This window comes from Equus quagga, chromosome 21 (genome assembly GCF_021613505.1).
Source record: "Equus quagga isolate Etosha38 chromosome 21, UCLA_HA_Equagga_1.0, whole genome shotgun sequence".
Taxonomy (NCBI): domain Eukaryota; kingdom Metazoa; phylum Chordata; class Mammalia; order Perissodactyla; family Equidae; genus Equus; species Equus quagga.
In genome coordinates, this window is record NC_060287.1 from 29,409,430 (window position 1) to 29,416,240 (window position 6,811).

Consider the following 6,811-nt stretch of genomic DNA (forward strand, 5'->3'; position numbering starts at 1 on the left):
TTTGTGATATCCATTCATTCAACAGGTGTTCCTTGTCCCTGCCCGCCGTCACCCAGGAACCATGCCAGGTGTGAGGACCTAATAGCATCTGCGAGCTCTTGGTGTGTAGGAAGCTTCAAAGAATAGTAGGACTCTGGGCTCTGAATTCCACCTCAGCCACGTACTGGTCTATGACCTCTCAGTTTCCTCACCTGGACAAGGATTAGCGATATCCCATGAAAAATGCCTACCCCAGGGCCAGCACAGCAACTGTTCTTACCAGCAACATAATCTCATGGGTGTGACTTTAGCTCCACAGACTTAGGTCAGCAAGAAATGTCCCTTCCTCTGTGCCAGATTGCCCAATAAAGCAGATTCATCAAAGGTCCCAAAATAGAAAAAACACTTTTTGAGATAATTTGACATTTCAAAAATGAAGCATCATGGAGGGAAAAGTCAAGAGTTTATTGATCTTTCTTGTAATCATCTTCCAGTTCAGCATTTTGAAATTGTTTTTAATAACGTTGTAAGGGAGCACTCAGCACGTTTTCAGTTCTCAGTGCCCCCAGAGATCTTACTCTGGTCTGGGGCTAGTCTTAGGACAAAGGAGAGATTGATTCTCTTCCCCAGGTGAGCTCTTCCTCCCGGAATGTGGAGGGACAGGAGGCCTGTCAAGTTCTGCACCCCGCGGATGCGTCTGGCTCTGGAGAAGAGAGGAGATGCTCTCATTCAGCCTTTCCCTGCCGTGGACACTGGGCATTCTTTTTGCCTACCTTGCATCTGAATCCCCTTCTTATGTCTGAGGAATCTCCTACCTTGTGAATGTAACCCCGTTTCCCTTTTTAGGGGCTCAAAATGCCGCCTGCTCATTTCCCAGCCCCCTTGCTGCTGGGCTGTGGGCACACAACCCAGGCCACCGCCCAGCCTTGAGTTAGAAGACCGGAGACAGCCGCAGAGGCAGCGGTTCTGGTAGAAGCGTCCGGTGGCCAGGGGGACTCAACACCAGCAGCAGGGATGTCCCCACCAGACCAGGTCGAATTTGGACCTTGTTCCTGCCTGTGTCCCCCCCCCCCGAGCCTCTTCCTCCAAGCTTTGCAGAGATGCTGTAAGCTCCCCAGCCGCCTACTGAGAAACACCTTTTCTCGTACATCAGCCACAGGCAGTTTCTAATGTTTGTAACTGAAACCCTGAGCAAGGCTCTGAGAAGAAAAGAGAGAGGATGCGGGTTTCCCAGTCCTGAAAATCCGCCTGATCAGGCGCAGGAGTGAGAGGAATGAGACATCTGTCTGGAGGGGTTCCTAGCAGAGGGAGTTGACAGCACACCTTCCCTCCAGAGTGGGGAGGTCCTGAAGGGCTTCTGGGGGAGACAGTTGGAGACTGAGGGGCTAAGAGTCTCCTGTGCCAGGAATGAGAGACACAGTGCAGGGAAGACAAGGGGAGAGAAAGGCATAGGCCCTCCTGGGCCAGGAGCTGACCCCTGGGCTGCTGCCCCACCCTGCTGGGGAAGACCCTCGTATTCTGTGTTGTGCAGGTGGACCAAGAGGCATCTCAGTGACCAAGGACTCCAACCGCTGAGAAACACACTGTCCATTGTCTGCTCACCTCCCCCTTGCACATGCATCCCCATCTCCCACCACTGATGGATATTTGCTTAGTGCTGAAAACACATTCTCCCACGTGTTCGCCATCCTCCTAGTAACTGTTTATCTTTTGAGAGACTCTTTAATGATGAAATGTGCTCATGTCTCTGGCATGACAAACAGCAAGAGGACGTTTGAGCTGCAATATATCAGTGATCTTAGCGATAAGGAATTCCATTTCCCACAATGTGGCTGATTAGGCAACCTCCCTGCCCTTCAGATGAAATCCACAAAAATGCTGCATGTAATGTTTTAAAAACAATGTTTCCCAGCAAGGAAAGAAGGAATATTCAGAGGCCAAAACCCACAGGAGCTGGTCCAGTGCCACCTTTCACCTTGAGGGCATTTGACAAAGCCTGGAGATTTCAGCCCCTCACAAGGGCTCAGGGGACAGAAGACAAAGCTCAGGGCTCAGCCAAGATGGCATCTAAAGGAGACCTCCCGCATAAATCTGAAGTCCTAAAGAGCCACCCCCTCTGTATAAGGGCGCACTAGGAATAAATGAATCACATCACACCCTGTATTAGTTTCCTGCAGCTGCCAAAAGAAAGTACCACAAACTTGGGAACTTAGAATAACAGAAGCTTATTCTCCCACAGTTCTGGACTCCAGAAGTCCAAAATCAGTATCACTAGGCCGAATTCAAGGTGGTGAAAAAGACTTCATAGGTTCTAAGGGACATTCTGTTCCTCACCTCTTCCAAATGCCAACGTTCCTTGCCTTGTGGCAGCATCACTCCAATTTCCACCTCCATATTCACTTGTATTCACATCTAAGGCCCACCCAGATAATCCAGGATAATCTCCCCATCTCAAGATCCTTGATTTAATCACATCTGCAAAGACCCTTTTTCCAAATAAGGTCACATTCACAGGTGCCAGGGATTAAAATCTGGTATCTTTGGGGGTCAGGATTGAACCTATTACATACCGCCACCAGGGATCACAAGGGAACTTCTTTGGTTTTGGTTTTGTCTTCTGATTGAAAGGGCAAAGTATATCTTTCCCAAGAAGTTATCATCTCAAACAGTTGGTTTGCAGCCCCAAATCACACTATCTGGGTCACCAAATAAAACCTGGGGTTAACTGTTAGAAATCACAAAACCCCAAAGGAAAGCATCATAAGCAAGAGCCAGCAGAAACCACAAGCAGCTGAGCCAGACCCACAAAGACTTCAGATCCTGACATAAACAGTCAGAGAATATACAGTGTGCTTAGTATAGTTAAATAAATGTAAGAAGGCATTGGTAATGTCAGGAAAACACAAGAGGCTGAGCAATTCAGCTTTGTTTTGGTAACACGTGAACCCCAAATCTCAGTGGCTTTTAATAACAAAGACTTGCTTCTCACTCATTTTATGTGTGGCTGGAGGTCAATTGTGGGTCTGCTGTAATCTCAGTGACTCCTTCATTCTAGGATCTAAGCTGAAGGATGTGCCAAATTGGAAAAGAGATACCAACCCCCACTGTAGTTCTTAGAGCTTCTGCTTGGACATGAGGCATGTCACTTCCGTCCACATTGCTTTGGCCAAAGACATGGCCAAGTCCAATATCAACAGAGTGGAGAAGTGTACTGCTCCCCAGGGAAAAGCTGCAAGTCACATGGCAACAGGTGGGAATGTGTAATTCTCTTACAAGCAAGGAGAAAACGATTGGAAACAGTAATTACAATCTATTACAGACTAAGAAACAACCAAACAGATTTGGGGAGAGATGGCAAATAGTCCTCTAAAAGTCAGAGGATGAGCTTAACAGCCAATTAGACGCAGCTGAAGAGAGAATAAGTAAAGTGGGCAGAAGGGGGAGTGTATTAGTCAGGGTTCAGAGAAACAGAACCAATAGGATATGTGTACATATATATATAGGAGAGAAATTTATCTTAAGGAATTAGTGCACACAGTTATGGAGGCTGGCAAGTCTGAAATATGTAGGGCAGACTGATAGGCTGGAGACCCAGGGAAGAGTTGATGTTTCGGTTAAGTTCAAAGGCTGTCTCAAGGCAGAATGAGCTCTTTCACTGGGGACCTCAGTCTTTCTTCTCTTAAGGCCTTCAAGTGATAAGATGACATCCACCCATATTAGGGAGGGTAATCTGCTTTACTCAAAGTCTACTGATTGAAATGTTAATGTCATCTAAAAAATATCTTCACAGCAACATTCAGACTGGTGTTTGATCAATATCTGGGTTCTTTGGCTTAGGCAAGTTGACACATAAAATTAACCATCACTGGGAGGGTAGATCTGAAGTGATTATCAAGGGCACAGTACAGAGAAACATAAGGATGTAAAATATGAGAGGTTAATATATAAGATATATGAAGGATACACTGAGATGATCTATTCCATGTCTAATCACAGTCTCAGAAGGAGAGATGAGAAAGGATGAGGCAAAAGCAATATTTGAATATATGACAAAACAATGGTTGATAAAAGACATCTGTCTACAAATTCAGGAATCCAAATAAATCCCAAGCTGGACAAATAAGAAAAAATCACATCAGGATGAAATGGAAGGAAATCAAAATCAGAGAAGGCAGATTCCCTCAAAGGAAGAACAATGACATTTATGGATGATTTCTCAGCAGTAGTAGAAGCCAAAAAATGATAGAATACTTTCAAGTGCATCAAAAATCTTTGTCAAAGTAGAATTGTATATCCTGCAAAAAATATTTTTCAGGAAAAGGGGTAAAATAAAGACTCAGACAAACAAAAGTTGAAAGCATTTAACATCAAAAGACCTTTATGAGATAAAGATCTAAAGAATATATTTCAGGCAGAAGGAAACCATTCCCAGATGGGAGTTATGACATAAAAGAAGAAACATAGGAAAGAAACTGGTAAATGTAGGAGTAAATCTAAACAAATACGGATGGCATAAAACAATAATAATATATGCTGGGTTTAAAAAACAACTAAAACATAGAAAGGGGAAAAATTGAAGATAAAGTATTTCAAAGTTCCTGTTGTGTTTCAGAGAAGAATAAAGACACTGATTAATTTGAGATATGGATAAGTTGGTTAAAATTTTTAGAATAACCTCATTACTAGAGAAGTGGTTCTCAATGGGAGATGGGGGGAATTTTGTCCCTTAGGGGGCATTTGGATACTGTCTGGAAACATTTTCAGTTGTCCCAACTGGAGGAGTGTTACCGGCGTCCAGTGAGTGGAAGAAATGATGCTGCACAGCATCTCACAATGCACAGGACAGCCCCCACACAGCCAAGATCATCTGGGCCAAAACGTCAATAGTGTAGAGGTTGAGAAACTCTGTACTAAAAGGAAAAAGTGAAATAAGAAAAATTACTCTGTCACAATATCACTCCAACAAGAAAGGAGAAGATACCTAAAAATTTAAAAAGGCAGAAAAATAGAAAACATAAGGTAATAAAACAGAAATAAACCCAAAAGAAAATGGGCTAAATGCTCCAGTGAAAGACAAGATTGTCAGACTGTATTTTAAAAAAATAATAGTAAAGATTTAGTTGTTTTCAAAGGACCCACAGAAAGCATAAGGATACAGAAAAATTGGGAGTAAAAAGAGGGCAAAGGATACACTAGCCAAATTCTAACCAAGAAAGTTGATTTCATGAAATTAACATCATACAAATTAGACTTTAAGACACAAAGTGTTGCTAGAGCTATAGAGGACCACTATATAATCACAAACAGTTTCAGTTCAGCAGGAAGATAAAAAGGTTCTAAACAGATATACACTTAACAACATAGCTTCAAAATAATCAAAATTGATGGAGCCATAAGAAGGGCTGCACAAACTCACCATCATGGTAATAGAGTAATAGCAGCTAAGAGTTCTGTAGCACGGACAGTGAGCTGGACACTGCTCAGCACGTTACCGATTCGGTTGTCTGCTGAATCTAAGATGATATCAACAGTAAGATGAACCATTAGTATTAGTATTTTTCCACTGGGGAAAAACAGAAAGAAATGTGGTCACTTGAGCTGTACGACATTATCAATTATTGACACATCTAAATGTCAGGGATGTTAAGATGTTTCTGTGTGTGTGTGTGTGTGTGTGTGTGTGTGTGTGTGTGTGTGTGTATGGAGAGAGAAAAAGGAAGCAAATGTGGTGAAGAGTTAATGGTGATTCTAGATGAAGGGCACCTGGCATTCAACTTTTTTTATGGGCTTAAAAGTTTTCAAAATAAAAAATTGGAAAAATTGTGATGAATATACAAATGAGTACAAAGAGTCATCATTCGAACATATATTCAACTCCCATATGTGTTCCAAACACAGTATTTTCTTAAAATGAGCTGGTAATGGGTCTTTGTCTCAGAAAAAAAATCTGTTCAGGCATCTCACACTTATTTTGCTGCTTAACCTTACAAATGGTTTTGTCCCAGTGGCTTTCTGTCTGGTAGGTAACCTTTCCACTGCAGCTTGAAGAAGGGTGTTGTTGGGGGCTATCGACATGAGAGGACACTGCCTGTGCTGAGAGGTGTCCTCAAACAGCAGAGAACTGCTGAGCACTGGACCCTGGTGTGGACAGTGTCCACACTGGCTGGTGAGGGAGATGGGCTGAGCCTGTGTCCCCTTCACAGGACTTAATTGGAGAGATACAGGAGAAGAGCAGAGCTGACGGCATTCACCCTGCACCACCAGGATGCTGCTGAGGAACCAACTCCAGCCCTGGGCAGCTGTCCTGCTGATTCCTTTTTATTTGCATCCTTGGTTTGTCAGACACTCAGAGGCCTTTTCTCCCCAGGATTGTTCAAATCCCTCTTTCCACATCACGCAACTATTTGAGACCTGAGGAATTAAGACAACAGGTGTCTTCCTCTTAAATGTACTTGAATCTTCTTCTCTTTTCTTTTAAAATAAGTAATAATATTGACAAAGGTGCCACGTATTAAGTGCCGACTGTGTGCCAGGCTTTGTGATAAATGTTTTACATTTTATTTTCTCACTTATTCTTTCTGGTTCAGCCTTCCGCAGGAAACTCTGAAACCTTGCAACAGAAGCCCAAGGCAGGCCTCGAGAGCCACGCTGAGAGCTTACCCCGGGCGTGTGACAAGGGCCATGACTGTGCGCCGCTGGTCATCCGGGTGGATTCCGCGGCCTGTGGAGTCTCTGGAGCCCCATTATATTGAGGAAGATGTGGGCGACCAGCTGCAGAGGCTTCAAACTTTGTAGTTAGGAAGTGAAGAGGGAAGGAAGAACCCCACCTGTG